General features: G+C 36.2%; 1 protein-coding gene and 1 long non-coding RNA gene across 6 annotated transcripts in view; both read left to right on the forward strand.

The window, feature by feature from the left end:
- LOC131431478 (protein Shroom) overlaps window positions 1-16,539 on the forward strand; it is a 547,622-nt gene that overhangs the window by 319,580 nt on the left and 211,503 nt on the right. The gene's annotated exons all lie outside the window — the stretch shown is intronic.
- Window positions 1-16,539, forward strand: part of LOC131431481 (uncharacterized) — a 98,795-nt gene that overhangs the window by 1,885 nt on the left and 80,371 nt on the right. The window lies entirely within an intron of this gene.

Below are 16,539 nucleotides of genomic sequence, written 5' to 3' on the forward strand. Positions count from 1 at the left end.
TTCGTTCAAAAATAACTACAAATGATGTCAAAGCACTCTTCTCATTCTGCTACTAACGTAGAAAGGTAATATCATCTAGTTGACACCGTTCTATTGATCAAATGTCACCATAGACACGCAGGGAGACATGAGATAGGAACTTGTGAGCACGTAGTTTTTTCAATTCTTGACGGTATATTGAAGAAACATGTATTGCGGGGAATCGGTTTCCAATAAAAATAAAACAAATTGAAAAATTACTGATTTTTGTGGTATTTAAACAAAAAACTCGTTGCAGATAATCGGAACTTTTCAGACGAAAACGGAATCGTTCACGAGCTGGTTTTTTTCATATGCACGTTTATTTATCAAAGCATTTTACATAAGTTTTTCTTCGCCGTAGCATCCATTTTCCATATAATTTTTAATGTATTTATTTTTGCAATATGAATTATGGGTTTTCAGTCACAAGTGGTGACTCTTCAGCCTTATTATATACATGAGTTGGTTATTAGCATTGAGACATCATTTGCTTCCGCAATTCTGTGATTTTTCGTAAGGAAAATTGTAAACCTATATACTAAGTTACTAACTAATACAGATTGCATCGATTTTTATCGGATTTTGCTTATAATATTATGGGATATTACATCTAAAGGTTCTGTATTTGTGAGTCTGTGTAACTCATCTATACTACTGCATAAAGCATGGCTGGTCTGAAAATTTGTTTATAAATTAATAATTTGTTCTTAAGACAGAGCTTAGAATTTCTGTTTGTAAAAGGATATAAACATTTGGTATATATAATACACTTTGCTTGGTTCCCTTCTATGAGATCTTTGAAAGTGAGTTTTTTGTTATACGTTAAACCCAAGTTTTTTGCTTGATCAGACCATGTCAATTCCAAGATATTCATTATGATAAAGTGATTATTGTTCGGTTTAAGAGAAAAAGCTCTGGGCTTATGAGGAAGGATAATTAATTGCGAATGGGGTGTAATTTGCCATTTTGACAGATAATCACTGGAAATATTTAAGCTTCTTTGTAGGCGACTCGTAGATTTCTATCTGTGGCTAACAGTCCTGTTTTCGTCACAGAATATAGATTACTGGCAACCAACGGGTAAGTTTAGAAGATCAGAAGTGAAAATTTGGTAGAAGATTGGAGCTAGCTTGAGAAACATCTGCTCGTACGTTCAGATTTACTATTCTGATACCTAACCTGAAGAGTATAATCAGTTTAAAACAGTTTAATCATTTCAAAAAATCATTAAATTAGAAACTGGAAGTCAGACATTTTTGCTATTAAACCTTTGTGCCATACACTGTCGAATGCTTTTTTTAAGTCTAGAAGAGCAATTCCAGTGAATAACCTAGAAGACTTATTTGCTTTTATCATGTTCAGTGCTTTAACAAGTTGATGAGTAGTAATGTTTCAGATGAAATCCAAACTGTTCTGATGAAAATATAGAATTCTCAATTCTATGAGACATCATTCTCAATAAGATATTTTTTCAAAAAAATTATTGATAGAACAAAATAAACTCGTTGGTCGATAACTTGGTGTCCCTACTGGACTTTTATCGGGTTTGAGGATAGGACATCGTTTTGCCATCTCTTAGCAAAGTAAGTAACACTTGTTGAAAATTTTAGCCAAGAGTCTCGATGCAGCATCGGGAAGATTTTTAATTAAAATAGCAAGATTAAAAGAACGTTGATATTGTCGTCGAATATTCTTCAACCGAATAAGCAGTTGATGATTGTCATCGATGATTGGAAAATTTAATTTAGTTTGAGCTTTGGGAACTGAAAGATCCCTATCTGCGACAACGTTCAAATTATGTATTACTGTGTCGATGTCAGCGGAATTTTCCTAGGAAAATTTCTTTATTCACATGGTTTTTCAATGCGTGATCTGTATTCAATCCAATTAGCTCTGATATAGTGGAATATAGAACTAATTGGATTAATTATTGCCTCATTGTAATCAGCTCACTACAAATATGGTTTTGATCTATTAGAACCAGATCAAGTGGCGAGGGATTTCTCAGGGAAAAGAAACAAGTTGGACTATTGGGAGATTGAACTGAAAAATAACCAGCGGAGAGTTGATTATTAAGTGATTTCCCATTTCGATTATTTTGTCTATAATTCTATAAGTCTGTCTTACATTTAGATAATTTAGATCGATATCTAGTGAGTTTTTGCAAATCACCGTGGAAAAAAATTGATTTGTTCACCAGCGTTTTGGAATGGTAAATATGATCCAGCGTTAAAGTAGATTCCATGAGTGGTTTCTATTCCGATTCCCAAGCTTTCGATAACTTTAGTATTGAAAGAATGTAAACCTCGATGTTTGATTTGCCGCTGACAACTCCACCAGTAAACCTGTCAAATCGACGAATCAATATGACATTTGGTTTAAGAAATGTTTGTATCACAAAGGCAATATGAATTTTTGTGAATTAGATAAATTCGATTATGAAGATCATCAATTCCAACTTAAAGAGTCAAAAAAAGTATTGAATTGCTGAATTTTAAATTCACAATAATATTTGCAAATTATCACCCAACTTGAAATGCTTCGAAAAGGAAAGAAGTTGATTTTTCTTTTGGATGATCATTTGAAAAGTTGATCTTGTAGGGAAATCATTTCATTTTCCGTTGATTTGTCTAAATCAACTTCGTTTAAAGAAGCGAATGGCATCGACGGATTTGATGTAGGTAATTGTCTGCCTGTCACGCTAGCGTAACTGTTACCAGATGAAGAAGATGACGAGACAGATTTACCTGTCAATAGTTTTTTTCTTATCAGAAGACGAAATGGAAGGCGTATCTGTTTTTGTTTTGTTCAATTACTTTTGAAGAAATAAGTGCATTAGAATACTAAGACGTGATATTTGAATAGTTTTGTTGATTTTCAGGTATATTCTGTGAATTTAAAATCGTTAAATGGACTCGCTGTTGTTTAAGCGTACCAACGTTTAAATTTTTTTCCCTTGCAGGATATTTCAAATAATTGGATTTATGATTTCCATTACAATTAATTACAATTAACATGAAAATATTTCAGAGGTCTTTCGAATGCGAATAACCACAATTCAAACATCGTATGTCCATCTAACAGTTTTCGGTACCATGGCCGATGACTTGGCAACGACATTAAAAAAAAAATTTAAAAGATGATTTTTATTCAGGCCTATTTGCGTTTAAGCATTACATGGCCGATCGAGCAGATTTTTTAATTAATTTTTTTTTGAGTTGGATCTCGTTGTCACCCTTTTTCTAGGGGGAGAGGAGCTTCCATTTCCCTACTGCGAGGATTGAGGGGCACTTCGTTCGTGGTTCGTCTCGTCATCCATTGCCGCATCGATGGTATTGTTGTCGATTGCCGTCTTCTTTTCGTTGTTAGTTGCTGTAGATGCACCTTGTTGTACATTGGTTGCAATTGCTGGTTGGTTGGAGGGTGAGTTGTTAACTGCAGCTGGTGTACTTTGTTCTATAGGGGATGATGATGGATTCGTTGAAGGGGATGCTTCATTGTTGTTGGTGGCTGTCACAGGTGTACTGGGGTTGCTTTGGGTTGGTGTGAAGGAAGCACCGTTGTCCTTTGGTGTAGTTGTCTCCCTGTCCAGTTTATCACATGGCTTACCGTACTGAACAGCTTTTTGACAATATTGACATGTGGCCATCTGATTGTCATAGATAACAAGTGATTTGCACGGAATTCTTGTATCTTGACCGAAAATAACATAAGAAAGTATAGCCTTCTTTAAGTGTATGCGTAATAAACGTACGTCATTTAGAATACCGGGAAAAAAATTCTTCCACTTTTCTTTTTCGATAGAGAGAATCTCTCCGTATTGGGACATAGTTTTGCGAATATATGAATCGGTGACGCTTGAGGGAAGATCATGCACACGCACTTCTATAGCACTATCATCCATACATACTGGAATGTTGTACTTAATGTTCTCGTGCTCCACATAATGCACATTATTATTATCTTTTGCGAATTGAATTGCATCCAACTCTTTCTAGAACTGGATGTAAACAACATTATTGGTCTTATTGCATTGAAGTAAATGCACACGTTTATTGTCAAGATGTATTTGCTCCTTAAGCAAACCTTCAAGTTCTCGTAGCGAAGGTCGAATTTTGCACTGCTTGAAGTCAACAACAATTGTATTCTTTCGTATCGGCGGTAGCTTTTGTTCGTTTGGTTCACTCATTTCGAGGTCGTTCTATTGTTCAATACACAATACTGTACTTGGTTTCTTCTGTCCCGATCGTAAGCGGTTTTGTTTTATCGACTGACTTGGATGAGATGTGAAAGCGAACTGATGTCGTTTATAATGTTCGCATCGAAGGCGAACGTGGAACATAAATCATACTTTTTAAGTTTTTAAATTGTCCACTCCAATTCGATTAAAGTCTAGTCGATAAAGTTTCTAGGAGATTCCAGGGCGTGGATTAGCAATGTCAATTTTAGGGATTTTTGAAGAATTTTCTTCTATAGACTCAGGAAGAATATCGAGAATATTATTAGAAGGATTTGACATAACGAAAAGGGATTTAATATTATTTTTAATCTTAGGCTTGCTGCCTTTCCGAATGGGCACAAGCATTTTTAAAGAACGTAAATTAACTAGGCTAATTTGGTCGTGGAATAGACTTCTAGTTTAGATAAGTTATTTCAGGATATTCTATAGAAGAAAATCAAAAACATTTTTTTGGATTTTTTTAACCTTGTAACCTTAAAAATCCGAGCAAAATCAAATGGAACTCAGATTCGAACGAATAGCCAGCCAACGATTATTCAGAATAAGGGCGAACTTTTTCATTCGAAGCAAGTTTTAATGGTACACAGTTCGAAAAATTCTTGTGATTTTACATCTTATCAGACGCACATAAACGGAGCATCATATTTCACACAAATTTATATTCAAGAACATGTAAAATTGTGTGAATTAAAGATTACATGGCTTTAAAACGAAAGGAATACAAATCAAAAGATCGACATCAACAACGCGACTTGAACCGAGAAACATTAGATCACAAAGCACACCAGTTAGTCGACTGAGTCACAGAAGCACATATCTGCTTGGTTGGTAAATCGTGCATATAAATTCATACAGTCTCATTTGCTAGCCAAGTGCAAATTACACTCGGACCCAGTAAATTTCTGCACGAATGGAATATTATGTCATTTGAGAAGTTAAGTAGTTATAAATTGTATCGTTTGAAGAATTATGTCACCTGTAGAATTCATAATTTCTTTCTGTGTACGCTCTACGGGGCCTTGAAATGTAGGAAATCACATCATTGGACAGAGCAGTTCCGCGGTTAAAATAAGATTCGTTGTTTCGAGATATTCAAGGGAATATTTTTCGTAAATGTTGAATTATCACTCCCAAGCCAAATATCTTCAAACTCAAATCTCGACTTGGTTAGGATTCCAGTACCCGTTTGTTCGTATCACTGGTTATCGAAAAAAGTATCTCCGAACGTTGATTGTGGTTAAAATTTCCGACTTACAGGAACGTGAACAGTTACAGTACAAGAAATAGACGTAGTAAGCTTGAAAGCAAACGAATCCTTTTTGTATAATAGGATTGCTTCTTTATAGAAATTAGTAAGGTCCGTTTTAAAAAGGTGGCTCTGTCTGTTATGAATATTGAACAGTGTCAGTAAAAGTCTTGAAAAAATATTTGAAAATGTTCAAGTGGGATATTTTGCCGTATTCTCCTGAAATTGCCCCTTCTAATTACTGGTTGTTCCGACGGATGTAGCACGATCTGATAGGTCATCGGTTTACTTCTTATTCAGAAATCGAAAATTGGCTTCAAACTTGGTTCATTCCAGAAGACAAGACAGTGAGTGGGAAAAAGTAGTAACTAGCGATGGATGATACTTTGATTAATCTTTAAATTCTTTTTCCTTTGAAATAAATGCGCTTTTGACACCAAAAGAAAAACTCCTTCATTTTACACTGGTGGTCTTTTTTTTCCTCATGCACTGAATGATAGACAGCACGATAATTTATTTATTTCGTCAAGCAAATGTGGACTACATATAAATGGTTTACAATGTTTACTTAGATACTACGCATTATTTCTACGACTAAGCTGTAATTTCATTTCATTTTTGGACATTCCAAGGTCAAGATGTTCGCAATAATGATTGTAGTGGCGCATTATACGATTTTGCATAATTTTTTTTAGTGTTTCTTTCTAAAAATAATTTCCTGGTTCGTAATTGACGGCTAGGTGTATAAAAATTTAGTTGCGATAATAAAGAAGGTGATTGAATGCGTTGAGAAATAATGTCGCTGATAAAATACAGCATTGCAAGGTCGCGGCGTTCTTTAAGTGTTTGAATATTGATGAGCATACAGCGTGCTTCATATGGTGGTAAGGGAAATGCTGTCCAGTTTAATTTACGAAGTGCATATAAAAGAAATTGTTTTTGAATAGATTCGATGCGTTCTTCGTGAATATTATTGTATGGATTCCATACTAGGCTGCAATATTCCAAAATAGGTCTGACATATGTACTGTATAATAATTTAATTGTGTATGGGTCCTGAAAGTTATGACTGAAGCGTTTAATAAAGCCCAGCATGCTATTTGCTTTATTGATTTTGGTATTGTAGTGTTCCACAAAAGTGAGCTTGGAGTCTAAGATTACGCCTAAATCTCTTACTATTTTACATTTTTCTACAAGTTGATTTCCTAGATGTATGTTTATAGATATAGTTTCATTTTTCCTACTGAAAGTTATTGAGTTACATTTTTTTACATTGAGTTGGAGTAGACTTTTGTAGCACCAAATGTGGAATAGATTGATTTCGTTCTGGAATATTACAGCGTCGTTGATATTTTTTATTTCCATGAATAGTTTCATGTCGTCTGCATATATAAGCACTTTCAGATTTTTGAGTATGAAGGAAATGTCGTTTATATGTAAAATGAAAAGGAGAGGCCCTAAGTGAGAACCCTGAGATACGCCAGAAGTTACATTAATTGGTTCAGACAGTATGTTTTGGAAGCGGACTACCTGTACACGATTCGTTAAGTATGATTTGAGCCATTCCAGAAGGCTATGTTCTATGCCATATTTTTGTAGTTTGTGTAGAAGTAATGGTATGTCAATACGGTCGAAGGCTTTGCTAAAGTCAGTGTAAAGAGTTTCTACGTAGTTGCCGGCGTCCATTGCATTCAGAGTGAATGTCATAAATTCTGAGATTGTGTTGCCTTTAAAAAAGCCATTGATATTAGGTAATAAAACAATACACATTACTAAATTAACTATCGCTTTACATTCCCTATAAGAAGAATTTAACAGATATTTAACTTTCTCGTAGCAAACGAGGAAACTGGGTTGATATCAGAGCACACATAAAATTTTGCACAACAGGCTGAAAAAAACAAACATCTACTTCAAACACCAAATATCCTCATTTCCATCATTTTCCAATGAATTCTGTCTATCAGAAGCAACTTCACTTGAAATCGTGATCCATCTGGAACATGGGCGTGTGCGCTGTTTTGAATTGTAAATTATAACTTTCGCACACATGCACGGTATTCGTTTTCCTGTACGGCCGGAAAATCGAAACCAAACCCGATCGTTCTAAATTTAACGCTACCCGTCAGTCGTCGGACTATTGTAAAAGCGAGCACGATCCGTTTCGGGACAGCAGCGAAGCCGCTTGTGTAATTATTTTACGACCTTCCATTGAACTCAAAAATTCCTGTCGTTCCACACGTGGTAATCAGTTTTACGATTCCGTTCAACTTGAAGCTGATGAAATGGAAAAAAATATATTCACGCCCGAGAACAACCCAATAAACGGTGACAGTAGTAATTCCAGCAGTAAACAGTTCGTTCTACTTTCCAGGAAATCATATAACCTTCGATGACCCACCGATGGCCCCGCACTGGATTTGGTGGCGTCTTACTTATTAACAAAGCACTTTTCTTTTTGTTCGCAGTAAAACGCAAAACAAAAACGTCTTCGTCTTCTTCGTCTGTCAGTTGGACAGCGCAGGGAAACGTCATCGCTTGAGCCGAGACGCACCCGGTCACACCCACCCTCGGGTTATGTCCAATGATTTTCCAATTTCACTGCTGCATCGCCGATGATGGTGGATGCATTTTACGCGATCCCTCAAGCAAACAGTCAGCAGCAGCTGGTTTTCGCCAATCGAAAGCCTCAACCACCCCGCTCGCACCCACCTCCCGGTTGTGCGCGATCAAAGCACAAACAAAGGAAGCGTCCGAAGAAAGTTGAATTTCTCGACGCCAGCTTAATATGCGACGCGATTTTTCCTCCCCGCTTTCGTACTCCACAACAACCCCAACGATCGAAAACAAGGAAGTGTTGGAGCTGACTTTTTCCTCCCTGCGGCTCTCGAGCGTGAGGACGTCTATCAAGCCACGTAATATGCATTCTGTTGGAGTCTGTTGCTGTTGCGACGTGCGTGAGAACGCAAATGTGTTGGCTTGTTTCACTGTCACACTGTTCGAAGCCGTTACTCCCAACGTCAGACGTCACTCATACCGCCGAGTTTGATTGTTTTGAGTAATTTTTGCAATCGAATCGACACCGGTTTCACAAGAACTGTTTTGAATTCCAACAATTGTTTGTTGTTCTAACGAAGAACGAAGCGAACGAAATTGTCATCGCTTTGCCACCGGAATCCGTTCCTCGCGTGACTTGGTGATATGTTCCAAGGTCTCGTTCTTTATTGTACTGCTCGAAATGATCCCCTATTCCAGTCTCGATGGAAAATTTTAATTACCATTTCACGCGCGCGCATGTGTGACTTACTTTCCATTGGCGATCGATGCGCCACGCAGCAGCAGCAGCAGTGAAGTTGTCATTGTCGAGAGAACAATGACACACCATTCAAACAAAGTAAAGTTGCCCAGAGGCCATCCCCATGTCTACAGGGGGAACCCGTACCTGGCGATAGCCATTCAGCTATTAACCGACCCCGCGCACGGAACCAGATTCCCCACTGACTTCACAGGAACCGCCCGCGTTGCCCGGTGTGAGTGTGTGTCATTCGTCGCAAAGCTGGCAGCCACTGCTGGAGGTTGTTCGTGAAATTAGATCATGGCAGCCGGAGCGGTAACCTACAACAATTCTTTGTTTTGTTTTACGACTACACACCTTCACACTCGCACGGTTCCAGCTGGGGATCATATTTAATGTATTCCGTTATGAGTATGCTCATTTTCGGCAATGAGCCGAATTATCAAGATCGGAATTTGCATACCCACAAAACTTGCAAAGCCTGGAGCTGGTGGTGCTGGAAGGTTGCGGTAGCGAACAACGGCAACAACAAGAGCTAGTACAAATTATGGCTCACTAGTACTGCCGTGTACAATTGATGAGTCATAATCCCCGGCTTGGCTTTGTGGCGGATAAGGCCACGCGAATAATAACAGGCATAGCCGCACCAGCTGATGGATTAACCGTTAGACCGGGAGCACTGGACAGCCGCGTGACAACTTTTAAGCGATAATGTTTGACTCACGCGTGTGTGCTGTTTTTTTCTTTCATACAAATATAGATTTGGGAATGCGCAGAACGAAAAAAAAACGCTAACAGTACCGGCTTAGTTCGGTGGGCTTGAAGAAAGTCGATTGATATGTAGTAAGCAAGTAAAATTTAACTCGTCGATCAACAAGCAATCTCTTTCTTTTTCAAATTTCAATTTTATTCATCAATGCACTATGGTCCGAAACGGGAAATTAGCGTGACAAAAATATTTTCACTATTAAATATTAGTTTTTTGTAGTTGGTGTCTTCACAAAAGTTGTTTGTAATCAAATGACGCTCCTTTTGATGAAAAAAGTTACTAGAGAGGTCCTCATTTAGATTGAAATCTGAAATCTAACTTTCTTTATTCTACTCAAAAATGATTTTGTTGTACAATAAAGTTGTAGGAAATTTTATTGCGAGCTACTTTGTTGAAAAAAGCACCTGTCTAGCTCTTCATTTGATCGAGTTACATCAATTTTCCTGAGTAAAAGTTGGGTGGCTCTCGAAATATCACTTTTTTTGTTCTAACTTTTTTGTGAAACGTTCTATCGAAAAATTGTCTTTACAAGAGTTGTTGAACTAATCATTGCGCACAATTTGGCTCAACCATGCTTTTTCATATAAGCTACAAGTAAAAAGTTATGATTGTTTTTTCATCAAAAACTAGTCAAGCTTCAAATAACAATATTCATTAGATGCCAGATCGATAAAAATGTATCCTATGCGGTTCCTGAAAGCTCATAATAGAAACAAAAATTGAAGAGAAAATTGGAAGTGTGTTATTTTTTTAACTTATTTAAATTAGTTTTAAAAACACCATAAAAAATCAAAAACATTGCATAACTCTTGAACGCCTTAACGTATCAACATACTTTCTTGAGCAAAATAATAGTATCAAATTAGTTCTACAAATGTTCCATACATTGTTCTTTCGAGAAATGAGACACACAAAAACTACAGCCGAAAATGGATTTTTTGTAAGTCAAAGCACTTTCTGAAACCCAAGGAAATCATTAGTTTGTGGAAATGAGTAGAATGTATTTATTCGAATTTCCGGCTTTTACAGGCTATTCGGTACCAGGGCTTGTATTGTGAATCCTCAAACGAACGAAGCAACAAAAAATATCTGCTGTGAACACTTTGCTTAACATAGCTGAATGAGAGACCTATATTAGAGAGAAACTGGATGCGTGAGAGTATATGCTACTGAGCAGACCAATTCCCCTTGCCAAGTAAACTGTCTGTGCTCTCAGTCTCAGTTAACACATGAACTAAGCAATCCATGACAATGTAATGGAATGAAGGGTTCGCTCTCGTTAGTATTGTACGAGAAAGAAGACCTTGCCTCGCGGTGTGCTACAAGACGCGAAGCAAAGTCATATAGGCAATGTTTACGGTTTATTTTTAAAAGGTAGGTTTACAGAAATCATTTTTAACAAAATGTTCGCATTCCAAGACCAAATTTGATCACCTTTCAAACATACTTTAAACATTTTATAGCAGAAGTTTTGCATTTGAGCCCATTTTCAAAACGATCAATTTGTTTCTTGGCAGTTTACACTGTGTATATATCCGAGAAACAATAAAAGCAATGTTCTTTAAGTTAATATTCATCGGAACTAAAAGTTATGAAACTAGTTTCCACATAGGCATCTACAATATTAGAACCATTCATCAAATGCTAACCTCATGAAGCATAGGTCTCAGCAAGCGGGCATATTCATGAACTAATGAACGAACGAAGCAGCTCTCCTGGCTTGGGTTGCGCTGTGAATTCTACCTGACATACGAATGTGTGTGAATAGCACAGATGGTGAAATCCTTTCGTTCATATTCGTTGCTTCAATTTGCAAGCCCTGTTCGGTACACAAGTGGATAAGAAAGAAGGGCCAGTGTCATAGGCGTCTTGGCACGATGTGGATAAAAATATTTGCATTTTACTAACTTACACCAGCTTGTTGGAAGGGTTGTCGAGATCATGAAAATTTCTGTTCATAAATTTATCATGGCCAACTAGTTCGGAATAACCATATTACACAGTATCTCTAATCCTCAGTTGCTCAAACTCAATTGAAGTAGTTATTTTGGTAATAAATGAATTAAAATTGTTCTGCAATCTATTTTCGGCTGTAGTTTTTGTGTGTCTCATTTCTCGAACGGACAATGTGTGGAATATTTGTAGAACTAATTTGATACTATTATTTTGCTAAAGAAAGTATGTTGATACGTTATGACGTTTAAGAGTTATGCAATGTTTTTGAGTTTTTTGAAGGTATTTTTAAAACTAATTTAAATAAGTTAAAAAAATAACACTCTTCATATTTTCTCTTAAATTTTTACTTATATTATGACCTTTCAGGAACCGAATAAGATACATTTTTATCGATCTGGCATCGAATGAATATTGATATTTGAAGCTTGACTAGTTTTTGATGAAAAAACAATCATAACTTTTTTCTGGTAGCTCATATGAAAAGCTTGGTTGAGCCAAATTGTGCGCAATAATTAGTTCAACAACTCTTCTAAAGACAAAATAAGGATAAACTCTACTAACTTTTTCCATCAAAAGGAGCGCCATTTGATTACAAAAAACTTTTGTGAAGACACCAACTACAAAAATCTAATATTTAATAGTGAACATATTTTTGTCACGCTAATTTCCCGTTTCGGACCACTGTGCAATGTATTCTCCCTGAAGAGCAATACAATTGTTCCAACGGGGATCCAACATTTTAACACCACTTTCATATCATATCATGAGCCTCAGAAAAACGCTTCAGTTTCAACCATGATCTCATCATTCGATGTAAATTTCCAGCAAGTTTCTTCTTTAAATCTGAGCATAGAAAATCGCTGGATGTATAGTTTTGTTACGCGAATTTTCAAAGTTATGCGCAGTGGCGTCTCGTCCCCATGTACACCTCGTGCACTGCACAACTGGTCAAATTGAAAAAAAAATACTGCATCCCCGTTCACATTCAACCTCTATTTAATCGATGAAAACACTTATTTCTGTATTTCGATAGTATCGGATTATTCGGATCGAAAGTGAAAATTTTCATTTTGTAATTCGATCGAGTGATGTTTCATGTGGAAAACTCGAACTCGATCGATATACAGAATGAAAAGTTTTGTATTCGATCAAAATAATTTGATTCGAATGAAATACATGCGCGAAAAACACAAGCGAAAGTGAAGAGTTTTCCGCATTGTTTGCAAATTTTGAGAAAACTTAATTTTTGAGTTGTTTGTGGTTATCTCACACTGTTCAAAATGTTATCATAAATTCCTGATCATATTTTTGATGAAATGGTAAAAGAATTATGATGCTACCATTAATACAAGTCGAGATGTTCACGATTAAGTTCTGCCCATTCTTCCATATGGCTAATTTTGAAAAGGCACCCCATAGTAAAGTAAGTCGTATTCACGACAAAAAATGAGCAATTTTTACCACAATAATGCATTCAAATCCACCATAAGCTGCTGGCGTTTGCTGGTCAATGATAGCCGAACGATCATATCATATCGCATTGCCGTAGCCAATACGTAGCGCTCTAAACTCGAGAATTTTGTCTTATACATCGACATTGCGTGTATTTACACACATCTCATGTTCATCCAACTTAGAATTTCACTTGTCGCTGTATAAGAGTCTTTTCCGTCCGCATGAGTTACTGCACAGAATCAAGAAGAGGAGGAAATAATTGGACCTTAGAACTCTCAGATTTGTTGTTCTCTCTGTCACGTTTGGTTCTATGAGAACTTGTACTTCACTAATCCACGAGAGGTTCCAGTGGCTTATGCTTATGGCAGTTGAAAACAAATTGCTGTCGCAGTTGCAACATCGATGCGATTTTATTAATGAAGTTATTGAAAGATTTTCTCGACGTACAGAGCGTCAAATTCTTCTTTTGTATCAATGATACGAAATGAGTTTAATAAGAATTCCCATCTGAAAGTATATCGTTATTGCATTGTATTGGAAAACACAAGCGAATCTCCATTTCTCGATCTTTAGTTTTCACTTACAATGAACTGTTACATTTGATTTTATACCACATAAGCAGTGCACGACTAGTAAATTTGGTCACGAGACGCCACTGGTTATGTGATTTTCTAGTTCTGTCTTTGAAATGCATGAAACGACGAGATCTGGTATTATCTCGAATTTTTTAAATCAACTCTCTGACATTTTTTTTAGATTACACCAGATCTCGACGTTTCATGCATTTCATTTGGGAAAACAAAAATTAAAGAATATTCAGAAATTTCAAAATTTCAAGTCTTAAAGTCAATTTTTTCAATTTTTTTCGAGATTTCACCAGATCTGGATATTTCATGCATTTCTAAGCCATTTGGCATCAAACAAAATTTCTTCCGTTTTGCGGTATTTTTCTTTGCGACTTTCTTAATTTACGAGGTCACAGTCACAGTCGGTTAAAAAAAAATATTTAAGATTACACCAGATATCGAAATTTCATGCATTTCTAATACCGTTTTTGTTTATTGATCGAAGCAGCCCGAGAGCTGACCCAGAGTCGCCAAAACAACTTTTGATGAGTTTGTTTTAGCAACCTGGGGTCGCTCTAGATCGGACTCAAAGCGTGTAGTTTCGCTCTGAAAATTTTCTTGGGTTGTTGTTTTCGGCGCGTACCTAGTGTTCGTTTTACTCGGAGTCAGAGTCGCCCGCGTGTAGGTTCTAAAACGAAAACGGTATAAGACATTTGGCATGAAAAAATTCTATTTATAAAAGCTCAAAATTTCCCAGTCGATTCATTAAAAAAATTTTTTTTTTACGATATTACACCAGATCTGGACGTTTCATGCCTTTCTGAGAAATTTGGCATCAAAAACAAAAAAATATTTAAAAAAAACAGTTTTGCGATTTTTGCCTTTGTTATATTGGAAGCTTATACAATCACTGTGAAAACCGACTTTTGAACCAAGGCTCGGAGGGCCGAATGTCATATACCATTCGACTCAGCTCATCTAAGCAAATGTTTGTGTGTGTATGTGACAAATAACGTCACTTGATTTTCTCAGAGATGGCTGAATCGATTTTCACAAATTCAGATTCGAATGAAAGGTCTTATTGTCCCATAGATCGCTATTGAAGTTTATTCCGAACCGACTTTCGGTTCCGGAGTAACAGGGTGAAATGCAAAAAATGGTCACTCACTTTTCTCAGAGATGACGTGACCGATTTTCACAAACTCAAACGAAAGGTTTTATGTTTATTTGTTCTGGTCATCGCAACTTTGTACAATTATGATAGTTTGTTGATTTTTCCTCACCTAAAAAAGTTAACATCAACCATAATTGAAAGGTTTTATGGTTCCATAAATCGCTATTGAATTTTATTTTTATCCGACTTCCGGTTCCGGAATTACAAGGCAATATGTGCGAATGTATGAGAAATCAATTTTCTCGGAAATTTTTCAACCGATTTTCACAAACTAAGACTCAGCTAAAAGATCGTGAAATTCTTTAAAAAGTCTCCGAAAAATTGATCCAGATCCGACTTTTGGTTCCGGTAGTGCGATAAGTGAAAAAATTTCCATTTCATGAGTATTGTTTCAAAAGTGCTGACAAAACGAGGTGCATATTTTTATAAAAATCACTGGTAAATTCATCTAGCTGGCAGACCTTGTTAGCTAAAAATGATGAAAACCGGGTACGCATCGGTATGTGCTGGTACGGAAGAAGAAAACACCAAACACAGTGTGCTTTGTTCATTTTTTGTATAACGTGCAGGGTTGCCACATTTAAATCTATATCAACTTGACATAACAGTTTACAAATTTAAAAGGGTATGGTAGTTTATACCTTCGGAAATTCGCTTAGAAAAACTTTTTTTAATCCACCTAGTGCCTTTCTCATATTACATATTACACCTGATGCCTTTCTCATATCACTTATATTTCCTAAAACATCACTAGAAGATTCTGTCAAGATTTTTTTTCAAACTTGAATAAAATCATAAACTTTCTTTGGGTATAAACTACCATAACCTTTTAAACTTGTAAACTGTTATGCAAAGTTAATATAGATTTCAATGTGGCAACCCTGCACACCATACACAATTGAACAAAACACTCTGTGTTCTAGGCGGTGGTGTTTTCTTCTTCAGTACCATCACGTACCGATGCTTAGCCGGTTTGCATAATTTTGTGTGACAGTTTGAAAGACTTTTCATGCACTTTTTAGACATGTAGCATCAAATCTGCAACTTCACTTTTCGATTTTCCATAACGATGCAATGAACTTTTGGACGATCATGTGGACGACCAGAGTGTGGTGCATCTTCAATGTATGCACGGCCATGTTTTAATTCAGCATACTAGTCAATAATGGTTGATCCCGGATAATGTCACGGAAATGAATACTAAATTTTCTTCATTGGTTTTAGTTTTTCAAAAGTAGCGTCAGTGAAAGTACAACAACTAATGGAACACTAATGAACAGAATGTCATGAAGTTTTGACAGATGACATCAGGAGGATCACTCTATTGAACACTGGAGGGATTTTTAATTTGTGATGCCTTCTGTCTGTCAGACCGAAGACTTATTGACCAACCGATGAAACATGAAGAAATCAAGTGCAATTGAACTTAATGTTCTTTGTTGCACTGAATAGGTATTTGTCTCAGTTAGTCTATTCTCTTTTAATGATAAAAGAATGTAGATTGATTTCGTGTTTTCGGTACTATTTTTGGTAACTATTGGAACTACATGGAGAAAGTACAAAGTGAGAAAATGTGGTTTTTATTTTGATCTGAAACAAAAACCTAAAAATGAATATATTTTTAAATTTAAAAATTTTCTTTTTTGAGTTATAGTCCAAAAAGTTTGAAAATTCAAGTCCGAAAAGTTTTTGAAAATTGTGCAAATTGATGATGCAAATTGTCCTTTATCATTCAGGGGTTTGAATTTTGTTTACGTTTCGTCTTGGACTCATCAGTGCATAGCGGTTCAAATTGAACTGATTAATGCCAAACTATG

Source organism: Malaya genurostris, chromosome 2 (assembly GCF_030247185.1).
Source record: "Malaya genurostris strain Urasoe2022 chromosome 2, Malgen_1.1, whole genome shotgun sequence".
NCBI lineage: Eukaryota > Metazoa > Arthropoda > Insecta > Diptera > Culicidae > Malaya > Malaya genurostris.